Here is a 14,821-nt window from a genome sequence, read left to right as displayed (position 1 = left end):
CGGCTCACTCTTGTTGAGCAAGATTCCTTCCCTTTGTGTGAGCTTTTCAGTATGCAATAGAGCTGTTGATGATCGAAACGAGTAATCTTATACCCGTATCACACCAGCGATTGGAAATTGCGTCTGCGTTTGCGTCAATTGATCAATAAAAAAAAGCTGCTGCAGACCAGCAGTTCCTTTTTGATTGATCAAGAGATGCAAATGCAAACGCAATTTCCAATCGTTAGTGTAATATAGGCATTACGTCCATCAAAAGAGAGTGCGTGAAAGCTATCGATACAGTCAATAATACACGAAGAGTGATACACAATAAATATTACATAATTTCTTTCAAAGAAAATGATGTAATCTTATTGTGTATTAAACTACATGAATTCAAATTCGTTGTGCATGAATAGAAGTAACGGCGCTGACCTTTCTACAGCTTTTTTCCATGCAATGTATTCATTTCCCTTACCACATACATGTCTTTCGATATATAAAGTAAGTATCGCGTAATATCTTTTAATCTACTCTGTTACATCCTCGCCCTTATATAAGATCGATAAATCTTTATATAATTTCCTTTTAATCTTTAAATAGGGGAAATAAAGATTAGGGCTGTTACTTTTGAACTTCAAAGAATCAAAGTTTGGAAATAATTCGAATTTTCGAAATTGTCAAAAAAAGCAGCTTTAAAAATATATAAAAGTTGGTAAAAGGAATGCTCGGAATGCTTCCAAAAAATTTTTAATTCTATAATTATATTTTTTATTAGTATATTATGGTTAAAACTTTAGAGAGAGTTGCATATTGGAAATATTACGTACTGAAAAAATAGCATTGTATCATTATTTAAAAATAACCTCGTTGATTTGTTTCAATAACATTATTAATGAAACAAATAAAATTTTATTAAAAAGGAACATGATATATTTATTTTATTAAGTGTAACTAAATTGATAAAATTATTTTCAATTAAAATACTGCTGTTGATTTGATATAACGTCATTTTTTTCCAGTATTGAAATGTAAAAATAATGAACTTTAAAAAGAATGATATCTGAATGATATCTTTTATTTTCCTTAGACAAGTTTTTCAAGAAAACTAAGAGCGAGAGCACAGAATCTTGCATAACGCATAATGCACAAGAAAATGAATCAATGAAGTTCTTCATTTCCTTGCTTTCCATGAAATAAAAGACTGATTGATTTTCTCCTTGATGCGTTATACAAAGATTTATGCTCCGGCTTAAGATGCTATCCATTAAGGACTGCATTCAGAAACTTTACTTTGGTACACCCAGATATCATTTGGTCCTGTTGTTCATCGAATATTAAACAAGAATAAAATGATATCTGGGTGCATCCGGGTGAAATTTCTGAACGCAGTCAAAATTAACACGAAATAAGAAATAAGCCGCTTGCAGCAGAATTTAAAGTATCTTCGATACTTTAAATTCTTGCGAGAGAATCGAATCCATGGAGCGGCGAGTCGAGACGGTCTCGTGAGATGATTTAGCCGGCAGGTGCGCGGATTCCTCGGGGCACTGTCGAGGTCTACCCCACCCCTCCCACCCCTTCCCACCCGTTCCTGTAAATGAAATGCGCGTATCTGACGAAATCGCAAGTTCGGAATTAGTGAAGTGTTGCGTTCGTCGCCGCCGTCGCCATCGCCGTGTGTCGAAACGACACTCGCGATATTACCAGCCGACCCACACAACGGCCGCACACACACACACACACACACATACACACACACATACACATACGCTACAGAGATACCAGATATCCTTCGGTAAGGTCAAAATGGCGGAGAATTCCACGATCGTCGCGCTCGTGCACGAGGGGCGATATTGCGGACACCGTTTGCATTAATAGCGCGCAACCGAACGTGACGCAAGCTCGCGAAATATGTAAATTGCCTAACAGCTTCGCCGCGCTCTCGTTTACATTGTAAAAATGACCGCGCGTTGATGTCGGGCCGGACGACCCCGACATCAACGACGCGAAATTCCCCTCCCCTCTCATTCTATCGGAGCAACCTCGATTTCATCTCGCGGATTGTCGATTGAGAGAAATCATTGTTATTCCTCTCTCCCTCCTTCCCCCTCTTCCCTCCCCCCCTCCCGAGAGAAGTACAATTTCCGGCGTCAAATGGCGAATTCGATTGGACGCACTAATGCGCACTCAATATTTACACTAGTCATTCTTATAAGGTACTTGGAGAAATGTAAAAATAATTAACATTAAAACTGGGTATCTGATGCATATTAAAATCGTTATACCCTGATTTAATCTGAGTGTAAAAATGAAATACAAATATTTGGAATACACGTTTTATGTAACAACACAATAAAGTGTGTGGTGAGAAAGACGGACTTCACGGTTTAACCCGGTTTTTATTTACATTAAACACACATTTTTACGTCAACTTGCATACGTCCTTAATGTGCATCAGTATTACGACCGACTGCTGTATTGTATATACCACTAGACTCTTTAATTCTTAGTACTGTGATCTTTGTGCGTCGGAAATTCATCAGGAGAGGAAGAGAGAGACTGCTAACTCATATACAAGCATCTCCGCACACGTAAATATTGGACACATAAAAATTGGAAGTTACTCTTTCAAAAGTTAGGAATCTAGTAGTTAGTATACTAGTAGTGTTTGCACCAACTGAGTTGGAAAATACTTTGCTATTGCTTGACGTTACACGCTCTATCATATAATAGGAGAGCACGACAACGTCATTAATTCAACCCAAGTAGTGCAAACCCGATCGGGCCGAAAACGCTATTACACAGAAGTCTGTACGCACCGAGTGTATCCAATCGAATTCGTTAAAAGATTGAGAAAGATGGATCTCGCATCAGCTGTCACGTCCCTTTTGTCGGGAACAAACAGATTGTTTGCATATCGCCGGTGGTGTCTCACGGAATGTAAACTCGCTTGCGATCGTACTGGTTTTAATGCGTCAAATCGCTCGTTCAACGTAAACACGCTCATTCAGCGCGAGCGTACGCTGACTCACAATCAGTGGAAATAAACAACGGAAGGAGAAAAAAATAACATTACCTGTGCGACAAACGTCAAGGTTGCAAACCCAAATATTTCCTAAACGAAAGCCAAAGGATCTCGACCGAAGGCTCGAGAGTCTTTCAAGTGAGAAACTTGATAAAAGTTTCAAGAGATAATTCTTATTCTAATATACTTAATAAGCGTAATTTCACATAAACGTGTACTTAACAGCACATTCGAATTGATACGAATTTCTCGGTTTTTCTAATGACATCATACTTCCGAGTCTTATCAGGAAATGATTGCGATTCATTATTTGTGGAATTAATATTCAACGAGAGAATGACTTTAACTTTTTATCGACCAACGATCGACTTTCTGAAATACTTCCCGGAAATATTTCAACGTACAATTTAAATTAATAAAATTAGCGATGCACATTGAATTGTGATATTAACCGGCATAATTATCCTTTGATAATTTATACTTTGATTTAATTTATAACGTCAATGATAAGGAGTCACAATAATGTGTAATATTAGCTTTGCTTCCTATACGTCACGGACTCTTGCAGCAACATTGCTGCAACGTTTGTAACGTTATTGCAATATCATTGGAACGATTTGTGCTGTATGAGTTAATCAAACAATGATTGTTGTAAATTACTATTGTTGTTCGCTTATTAGTCTGGTAAATACTTTCCCGGGAACTGGAACTGTTGCAGTTCCGTCATTTAATTAGTTTTCGATGCCACGGACGCGCGAAAGTAGCGCGACGACGGTAGAGTCGTACTCGTAACTGTCATTTCACGCGGAAAAAAAATTTAACGAGCCGCGGAATAGGCGAAATGTACGAAAATATTACAGCGTGCTCTCTTAAACTTTTACTTAATCTCACTCTTCAGTGGCGTCTACCATGAGAGAGATTTAGGGCGTAAATTTGAAGCTTAAGCCGTAAGGAATTAACCAATTACAATTAACAATCTATTATTTTCCTCATAACTGTGATTAATTAATTCCTTAGAATTTCAGGCTCAGTCATTTTACGTCTTAAAATCTCATTGTAGACGCCACTTTAAAGACTGAAAATTGAGCCGGTGTTGAAAAAGAGTCAGGCTCAATTTTCAGTCTTTAAAGTGGCGTCCCATGAGATTTGAAGGCGTAAAACGACTAAGCCTGAAAGCCTAAGGAATTAATTAATCACAGTTGTGAGGAAAATAAATAGACTCTGTGATTGGTTACTTTAAAGGCTTGAGCTTCGCGCTTTTTCAAGACCTATTTAATGTTCATTCTTTAAAGTGAGATTCTACTCCAAAGAATTTAGAGAGTACGTCATGTAATATTACAGATTTTCCCAGTACTTTCGTATACGATATTTTTCGAAAATAAGGCTCGGATCAATCGTCGCGATCGGCAGATACATCGGAAGCGACGAAACAGACGTTCGCGATAATAGCGTCGATGCAAATAGGCAGCACTGCACTTTGCACTGGAGTCATGCGAGATCATACACGCGCGGTTAGACAACGACGACGACGACGTACACACAAGCACTTGGAGGAGGGGGAGGGGGGGGAGGGTGTCGCGCTGTTCGTCGTCGTTTTCCACCCCGCGAAACGCGAAGGCATCCCCCTCGGTAGTATTCCACGGTCGATAGCGCGTTTCCTGCGAGTCAGGGGGTAGGTTGCACACACTCGACTCTCTTTCGAGCATTTCTTTTTTTGTTTTTTTTTTCCCCCCCCTCATCGACGTACGGAGACAGAACTTTACCTTCGTGTTTTTATTTTCCTTCGTAATTGTCGCCGTGCGTCGTTCCTGAATCGGTGGGGTAGGTAGGTTGATTAAGACGATTGGACGTCCGCGAGAGCGACACCGCGATCGAGCTTAATCGCTACGATCGACTTCGGAGTCGTCTTCGTCTTCTTCTTCTTCTTCTTTCTCTTTTTCTTCTTCGCTCACTTCTCGTCGGCTGCGTCACGACGACGAAGACGCGACGCGTTGGTTCGCTGCTTTCGTTTCCGAAACGCGGCCGTTGATACTTGTCTCCGCGATGAGCTCTCGGGGACGAGACTTAAGAGAGAGACAGAGAGAGAGAAAGAGAGAGAGACAAAGAAAGAGAGAGCGTGCGCGAGAGACTCGTGGTATCCGCGCAACGGACGGTCCAACGTTTGGGCCGGCCCACCGCTCAGAAACGACGGCGGCAGCAGAAAAAGCGAACACGAACTAACGTCGCCATTGTACAGCTGACAACTGCGAGCTGATGGACGAGCGAACGCGAACGTAACTGTCCGGGACTCCGGGAGCGCAGCGGCACTTCGGCGATCTTCGGCCGCGCCGTAGCTGGACGGAAAGACGCGAACGCGCGCCTTCGGCTAACATCGGTCCTCCCGGCAGTTCCGGCGAGGCCGCGCATGGATCCTGTCTTTTCTGCAACCGTTTGTGTTTGTTCGATTTTACTTCACCCGGTATCAATATCCTGTATCGAACGGTATGTACACTAGATATATCGATATCGCGATTCTTTCTTCTAATTCGATTGAACGATATTGGATATCTGAATGCAAGTACAGTGCGTATGAAAGGTTTTACTGCACCTATCAAGGTGATTTTCCACTTTTTAAGTTTGTTTCAAAACTGAAGCGATTGAGAGCTAAATTCATGCGTTATTGATTTTTTTTTAGAAGTCACTCCAACACATGTCGTGACAGTCGTCCAACACATTAGACAATTAACGTGCTAATAATAATGTTTGTAATGAATTTGTGTAAGATACATTTTTAATATTTTAATGCACCAAGCTCTGTTCGCGTTGCATTAAATTCTCAAATATTTTTGCACTTAAAATGAGATAGATACATATTTTGCCTTAAAAAGAGAGAAAGCGAAGGTGTCGAGTGTCAAGAGTGCAAGCAACGCGAATAGATGGATCTCCTATAAGGCGATTTTGTTTTTTTATTTTTTATTTTTTTAAATTGAAGCAACTGAAGGTATTTAATACTTGCTAGAAGTATTAAAGCGCTCATAGTAACCTGTGTGTTTGCAATCAATTTAATCCGACAGATCTTAAGATGTGTTTATAAATTATTGAGTTAATAAAAGTAACACACGTGTGGAATGCCTGCATAACAATGTTCCCATTTCAAACTTGTCATCTTTTCGGAGGTCAATGAGATGATGGGATGCAGAAGTGTGTCTTGAATCGCCGGAAACGGGAACAGTGTTACATCACGCGTTGCGGCCACACGTATTACGATTGCGCACGCGGCTGATCGTTGTCGTAAGAACGGCTGGTTGAAATTGGGAAAGCCAATATTCGCAGAAGCGACAGATGCCTAATAATAACATCAAGGTACGTAAGAGATACGCGTATCTTATCTGTATCTTTCTTGTACAGAGGAAGCAAACACGCCGATCTACGCGAAAAGGATAAAGTATGATCAGAGGCATCCGGTCGCGAGAGACGCTACTGGTCGTCTCCTTCGACATGTGTAAATACAATACGTGGACTCTTCGAATCGCGACACGCGGTCGTATCAACCTTATCAACTGTTTTAACATATAAGGTACCTGAGCCGAATATGATCCATAATTTATTTCATAATTTATTTCATTTCATTTGTTTTTAATTCTATTTATGGGATTATTGAAATAAACTCTCTCTAAGTGAGAATCAAATCTTTATTTCATTCACTCACAAAAATAAAATATATTGTTTATATAGAATATTTGTAAATGAACGAAAAAAAATTTTTTTTAACTCTGACATTGAGTCTTATTACATGCATATGAATATAATAAAAAATAAATTAAAAATAACAAAGAAAATAATATCTTTCTCAATCAATTTTAAAATGATTATTAATCATAAAAAGAAAATTCCTTAAGACTACTCTACTTTCAACACAAACATTAAAGTTGTCTTAATCATTTATTAATTATTTATTATTATTAATTTATTATTATTATTTATTATTTATCTTAATTAATTATTTACTCTCAAATATTACAGTTATCTTTATCGAGATCGCAAATTATATTTATATAATTAGCAAGAATTTGGATTCGATTTATTTTGAATATCTATGCGGGATGATTTTTTAATGTGGAAAAATGGTAAGATTGAGAGAAGATCTTAAAAATTTACGTGCATCCTCCAAACAAGTGAGATCTCGCGAGAGACTCGTCCGGTGTAACGCGCCCTTGACCTACCTTAACGTTTCTCGTTGCGCGCGGGTGGCACGCTTTAAACAATTGCGCGTATAAGGGCATGCAATTTCACCCACGTATGACCGTGACGGGTCTCCCACACTGTAGAAAAAAAAGGATATAAAATCATACGAGCGACAAGTGTAAAAATCGCATGATTTACAGCGGAAATGCATGTACTTTTTTGTAAAGTAATTTTTGCACTTGTTGCTTACGTAATTCTATATGATTTCTTTCGCAATGAGACTTTAAAAATGTATTAACGGGAGAATATGACATCAGAAAAATGTTGGAAAATGATTTACAAACCATTACTTGGAAGATTTAAAAAATCATTTCAGGAGCGTAGATTTGTGGGTTTATATTTAAGATTCCAAATACGAGTTAACCGTTTTTACATAAAGCAATGTGTTATTTTATGTATTTTTTATATTCAACATAACAAAAGTATTCTGCAAAATGAATTATAAATGAAAAAAGAAACAATGTAATATTACAAAATACACTTTCATATTAATTATGTACGAATATTTGCCAGAGAAGTATAAAGCTTTTATAAAACATGATTAAAGTAATTGCAACACGGACATTACAACATGGTTTAAATTTTAAAAACTTTAGGATAATCAAATTCATTTTCTAAAATTGACAATTAGCTTTAAAATGTGTCTACAGGTACGCACTAAATTGTCGATTTGTGTATATTCTATAATATATATTTCGTACACACACACCGAAGCGTACACGCAAACTGACTCTTAAGTGTCGTGGACATGTATATAGCCGTACTCGCTTATATTTCGAAATGAAAGAGGGAGAGAGAGAGAGAGAGAAAGAGAGAGAAGCATCATTTATTAAACGCTCTGGGACAAGTCCCCTCAAGCGCAGAAACACCAGTACAAAGTAATCAAAGTGATCATGTAATAATAGAAGGAAACATTGTTTTTTTATACAAAACAATATTGAAAAAGAAATATTTATGTAGAAAGAAAATAAAAGTTGCACGTAGACAATTTAGAATTTCAAGCATGCTACAATTTTGCTAATGTGTAAGAGAGAGAGAGAGAGAGAGAGAGGGGGGAGGGGGGGGAGAAACGGAGCAGATAAGGCCACGATTGCGTGGCGCTTGGATCATGTTCGAGTCAGGCCAGGCCTTCGTTTCCAAACGTATCCCCTGCGTTCCGGCCGCCGCCGGATATTGGTCAATCCGGGGCCACCTTTTTTTTCATCTCGCACACCATTCTGCATACATGGGTGCCGCCGGCACAGCGAAGATCAGCTGGAACGCGCGCGAACGCGGAGCAAGCGCGATAAAGCACGAAGAAAGAGGATCACGGCCCGATCGATATGCTCCGTAAATTATATGCGCCGCGTGGCTTGTCGCAATACGACGGCCGTTTTACGAGAGGGACGGGATACGGAAAGTCCGCGTGATTCGCGCGCGCGTTATCGTCGCCGCCGTTATTGCCGTCGCGTTTCGACAACGCCGGACACCGTCGACATTATCGCAATATTTGTTTTTGCAATAATAATAACGGTACGATTAACAAAAGTGCATGAATAGTTTGAAAACGCTTGAAGAATATGGTAGCCTCGTCCAATCGAGATATTTCCGCTCTTATCCAGATCCACTTGGGGAAAATTTATATCGGGACATTTTTACTTTTGTCCTCAGCAATGTCTTTGCCATTTATTTGCAATTTTGCAATTCTCTAAAGGAGGAAGATGAGAATGGAAGATATTTCGTTATACGCAATCATGCACAATACATGATTATACACTAAATTGATTGCTTATACAATATTTCAGTTTTCTGCCTCAACTTTCCGAAGACATAAAAATTGCATATGTCAGGCCTTAACGTGATAGATATAAATATGTTTTATATTTTGTGAATCCATTGTGTGTTACGTTTAATTATTTATTCCTATTTTTTTTATTTTTCTGATGTTTAACATTTAGTTGTAATATTCCTTTCATAGTGCGCAGAGTCTCATTCTTTCATCATACACGTGACAATTGTTGATTACCAACCAATTATTGATTATGATTTTCAAAATCAAGATCAAATGGATAACATACGGTAGACTTCTTGAGATTAGAGTTGGATTTGAGATTAAGACACTATTAAATTTTGTAATCATAGTCAGTTCTCTTTAATTTAAACTTTTTGAAAGTGGCTAAAAAATATAAATATACAATGAAGGAATATATAGTCACAGCTAAAGATTTTTAGAGATAAAGATTTTTAGGTTTTTTTAGAGATAAAGTGATATATTTCGAATTAATACATTAACACATAATATTTGTATGTACAAAAACCTCTTTGGCTATATGTTCCTTTATTGTAAAGGGTGTTTTTTTAAGCCCGATAGAACTTGAAATTGTAAAAAATAAAACAAAAAATTAAATTAAACAGCCGCGGTGGCCATATGCCCGAAATCATTTTCAAATGTTAATGCCATGCATTGATCTTTCTAAAAAAAATTTTTTGATTATAATTTAATTTTTGTGTTAGTTTTTAGTACAATTTTAAGTTCTATCGGGCTTAAAAAAATCTATCGGGCTTAAAAAAATCCATCGGGCTTAAAAAAACACCCTTTATAGTTCTCTTTAATTAATCTTAAATTATCTAAATTAGATCATTGATTCAAATTTAGATAATTTGATTTGAAGTGACAAAAAGTAAATAATGATGTAGTTAAAGTAATGCCCAAAATAAATATTTGAGGAATCTGAGGAATTTCTTTTGTTTTCTTTAATAAGTGATGAAAATACTTCTACATGTAAAATAATGATTATCTTTATCCCGTGTTCAGAACAAAGCCGAAATTATCGTCGAGCAATAATTCACAGAATTCAGAACTGGTTCTGTTTTATCTTCAGGAGGAATGACGACACCACGATATCCTTTACCATGCGCATGGTGTCAGCATTTTTAATAAGATATTTAAATATTCCACGATCTTTCCATACTCGTTGTCATTTATGCGGATATTTCATCATGAAATTGATACGCGACTGACTCCAGTTGCGCCGTTGACGGCTTTTGATTAGCAGTTTATACTATCGGACGAAATTTATTCGAAAATAAAATTTGTTCTTGGTTACGTAATTAATGTATCTATTTCTGCGTATTTCGCGAGTTTGCGAATTAATTGCGCAACACAGTCTCGAAATGTTTTAAATTTGCGAAATATTTGCTTCTTCTTTAATAGGATTTTAATGCGTCGCTTCGTAACACTTTTTAATAATAGAAAATTATCAACTAACGAAGTTAATTGATAATTTTCTATTATTAATTAAGGGATAATTTTTTTAGAATAAATTTTAAGTTCAAATTCTGTTTAGAATGATATTAATGAACTAGTTGATTAATTAAATAGTTGATTAAAAGATAGCAAGATAGTAATTATTAACTGTGTTTTGGCGTGTCCAGACGATTTCCGGTATACTGTAGTTTCGCCTACTTAATATAGATCCTTAATTGATGATTGACTTGGGCGTGCGAACATATAAGATTTAACTTCAGACGATTCATTCCTTTATCAACTTTCTTTACGTCAAATTGTGTTCGTATATATTGAAAATCCATAAATAATAGGAATTATTTTATGATAAATTAATTTTAGGCATTAATATTAATATTCTTGCTTCATTTCTTCTCTCGACATCAAAGAATCTGGTTTTGAAATATAATATTACGTCTTTGCTTAAATTATGCAAATAGTTGCATCATCCAACGTACTGATAAAAATTTTCGGTAATAACTAAATGATGAGCTGACGGATGTCATCGCTATCATGCATGCAATACCTTGATTCTCGAACGATTCTATCAGTGGTTATTTACGTGTCGTGACTACGTATAAGTTAGTCATCGAGAAATATGCGGAATCCTGTTCACTGATTAGAAAACAATGGAAGAGATTAGTGAGGGAATACGAAGATCCCTTCGCCTATCTCGCACGTGCTGTGAACATTTTTTCTAATCAATTCAATATTTTCAATTCCTCCAAGTGACGGATTCATTGGGACATAATAGTTTAATAATTTTTTAAACAAGACTCGCAAAAAGCATAATTTTCAAGGAGAGAATGCGTTCCTTTCTATTTTACGCGAGATATATTTTCGGTAAGAAAAATTTAACTTTTTCAAATTAGTTATATAATAATCGACGATTAAAAAAAGCAATAGTTTTCGTAACTAATTTTAGCACTTTGGCAGATATATTTCAATATTATTTTCTGTCAGACTTTTTAAAACCTTGAAGTTTCAGATTTATTAAATATTCACACACACAATTCCTCTTGTTGTATATGATAAAAATTCGCGAATTTGAATAAAAAAATGGTTAAAAATAAAACGAGAAATATATATGTGTCGAAATATCATATTCATCTTCAAAGAAACGATTTTTGTTCGATTGTTTAAATAAAACTGATCTGACACAATAATAGAAGAGATGTGTTATCATTTGACAAAATTTTGACTTTTAAAATAGCACAGTGATGAAATATATAAGTAATAGTATCTTATATTTTATCATTTTTTCATTATTTTAGAATTTATTCTTTACACATTTTTTCTCATTTTAATCATTTTTTCAACAGCGAGATTAAGTTTACCGGAAAGGAAACGATAGGACATTATTCTTATTAAATTACATCATCTCGTAATAAACAAGACATAAATATATAAACATGTGTCAATGCCGATGATGCAAATGTCACATTATTAATATAAATGAGAAAATTTATTGTTGATTGCGAGATGTCCATCAATTTGTATCGATGCATTTGTAAGAAAAATTATTTCCTTTATTTTAGAAACGAAAGGAGATTACGTGATAGACTCAATTGTTTCGACGCAATGTGTAATAAGTAATACACATAAATGTAACGAATAAGACAATAATAATTTTGCGGTTTTGAAATTCATATTTACGAACGTTTCTAAATATATTGAACATAATTACATTGGTACTTTGATATTTTTTCATAATAAGATTATTATATATTTACACCTTTTTATAACTTCTCAACAATTATATTTGCACAAATTATATATTCACTAATAAGGATTAATTTATATTGTTAAGAATGATTATATATTGACCCACTTACTCGATGATAAATCGAATGTTCCATTTCACCTTACACGCTGTCACTTCAAGATACGCATGTGAAACGGACTTCTTGTAATCTCGCTTAATCAGAGAGGTGATCAGTTGCAGTGATCGAAGCTTTTCTGTGCAAGCGTGCAAGCACTACCTTTTGTGAATCGCATGCACCGTCACGCTGTCTTCATAATATATTGCACGATTTAATGTAACTTTCCATTATGGCACAGTCCAGTGATTCCGTGATGTGCAATAAACAGTCGGGGGAATGCAATCGTGGAAAATTGTCTCATTTTATGTTGCCGCTCGTGAAACTATCGTTTCGCCAAGAAACCGGATGTCGATAATCATAGACTATTATTACTCATCGCTTCTTGTGTACAGCTTAATCAGCTGATGATTAGTTTAGCTATTTTTTCGAAATCATGGAATTATATCAATAATTTAAGCAATGCTGTTCTTTTATCGATGATTGATCGATATTTAACGAGAGATATTTATGAGAGTACATGATTGTAATGTACATTTTATTACATCAGTTTTATTCGTGCTAGTCTTTTAATTAATTTGATATTTATTTATAGGAAACCTAAAATATTATATTTTTTCTCCAATTAAACGAAAAGAAAAAGTTACTTTTTTTGTTAATATTTTTCAGAATATTACGTAAATATATTGAAGGAAGCGGAGGAAGAGAAAAAGAGAGATTTATATTTAATATTACACAATTTTTCTTATTCATTTTATTGTTCTTTATTAAATTGGAACTGATCTCGTATAAATTTCTGAACATTTTCCGATAGTTATCTTTATTGTTTTTAGCTAGAAGAAAAAACTAATTTTTAACTCCAGCATTATATTTTTATTTTTTCTCAATTTAATCTTAAACATTTTTTTAAAGCATACTCTCTCTCTCTCTCTCTCTCTCTTTTAAATACTTTCTCAATGCTTTTTCCATTGTTTATAACTTTTTTTATTAATAAAAATACATATATTTGTTTGATATCAATCATGTTTCCTAATGTCTGGTATTTTAATTGAAGAATTTTTTTACAATATATTAAATATATTTTGATAAAAGTTAGTAAGTAACTGATGAAGATTGTACTCAATGCGTTATCATAGTGACGTTTCACTGTGACGTTTGAGAATTAATAGGAATTAGCTTAAGATGATAGCTTGAGATAATAAAATTACACAACTTAATGAAATATTTTTTTGTCAATATTATTTTTATTAGATTCTTGAAAGAGTTCTTTATTTTTAATCTTTGTGATTATATATACTTTTAAGTTAATTTGTTTCGAAATGATAGTTTCGAAAAGATGAAGTAATATTGTACTCATATATAAACATACAATATGTACATTAGATATCAAAATAGCAATTAAAAATAAAAATTTTGCATTAACATTGTGCATTAACGAGAGATAATTAAAGATTTCTCGTAATCGTATTTTGGCGAATCACGCGTTTTCGCGGAGAATCACCATGTTGAGAATTACTGTCACGAAGTAGTCACATGCATACCAGGGACCAGGGACTGTTATCTGCCCTCGATATGGAACTCCTTGTGCCGTCGCAAACAGGAACCGAAATGCGGAAGTCGCGTCCTACCGGCACAAAATTACGCGCTACTTCCTTCGATAGAGAAGCCTACTATCTTTCGCATGCGGGAAGACACGACTCCAATCTTCGCTCATTATTCAGCTTGTCAGTTAAGAAACCGAGGAGTTATTCTTTGTAGATACGGAACTTTGCATCGATTAATTTCGGAGATCCGTTAATTCGTATGTGAAAAGGTATAGCGTGTAAATTGATTACAAGAAATGATTCTTAAAAATTTATTTTTAATTAGCATCTGCCGTGAGATAAATTTAATTTAATATTTTGTGTCGAAAAACAAAAGTCTACGATATATGAAAAGTCGGTTGCAAATTTTTTAATGTTAATTTTTAATTGCCATAATAGTTTTGCTTGTTTCAAGATATCTTATATTGTATTTGCATTTTCGATTTTACCTTTTCATCTTGTGGAATGTGCAAGTCTCAGTATATAAAAAAAAAAATCATATCTCTGATAAATATTAAGTTATTAAAATCAAATAAATTCATTTTAAAGGACTACCTAAAGCAAAAAATAAATTGTGATAAATGCTGTTATAAAAAATTTTTTGAACACAAGAAACTATTTGACGCATAACGTTCTAAAAACTCTCAACAAAAAAAATTAAAATAAATACGATTTTCTTAAAAAAAAAAAAAGAAAAAAGAAAAACGTTAAACGTGGAAGAGCAGATCTGTAGAGCTCTCTCTTTTTATGCGCGCGTTTTATAAAAGGTTACAAACGTATTATGGTCGTCAAGATCTCAAGATCTCGGGAGCTACAGCCTCCATCGAAGTGCGGCGACGTGGAGATTGCGAAATCCGACAATGAAGGCAACGTTCATTCACCGTGATACTCGCGACTTTTCTTACGAAGGACACGTCGATAC

At 35.2% G+C, this 14,821-nt stretch overlaps 2 protein-coding genes across 11 annotated transcripts in view; one reads left to right on the top strand and one right to left on the bottom strand.

Moving 5' to 3' along the window:
• The window catches only part of trbl (tribbles pseudokinase 2), a 28,540-nt gene extending 23,574 nt beyond the window's left edge, over positions 1 to 4,966 (bottom strand). Inside the window, exon 1 of one of the 2 annotated variants that reach the window (XM_011058560.2) lies at positions 4,771 to 4,966. The gene's annotated coding sequence lies outside the window, so the exon portion shown is untranslated. Of the gene's footprint in view, positions 1 to 3,667; positions 4,050 to 4,770 lie in introns of those variants that run through there. The other variant, XM_087405944.1, reaches the window with a different exon arrangement.
• The window catches only part of LOC105147500 (putative RNA methyltransferase CG11342), a 32,917-nt gene that overhangs the window by 3,266 nt on the left and 14,830 nt on the right, over positions 1 to 14,821 (top strand). Inside the window, exons 1-3 of one of the 9 annotated variants that reach the window (XM_011058556.2) lie at positions 5,350 to 5,488; positions 6,163 to 6,277; positions 6,395 to 6,563. The exons of 1 other annotated variant lie outside the window; for it this stretch is intronic. The gene's annotated coding sequence lies outside the window, so the exon portion shown is untranslated. 7 more of the 9 variants (XM_087405948.1, XM_087405946.1, XM_011058555.2 and 4 more) reach the window with 7 other exon arrangements.

The sequence above is a fragment of the Acromyrmex echinatior genome, chromosome 4 (assembly GCF_024713525.1).
Source record: "Acromyrmex echinatior isolate Ae372 chromosome 4, ASM2471352v2, whole genome shotgun sequence".
Lineage (NCBI taxonomy): Eukaryota > Metazoa > Arthropoda > Insecta > Hymenoptera > Formicidae > Acromyrmex > Acromyrmex echinatior.
The sequence above is the reverse complement of the archived record's forward strand: the minus strand, read 5'-3'. Positions and strand labels throughout refer to the sequence as shown.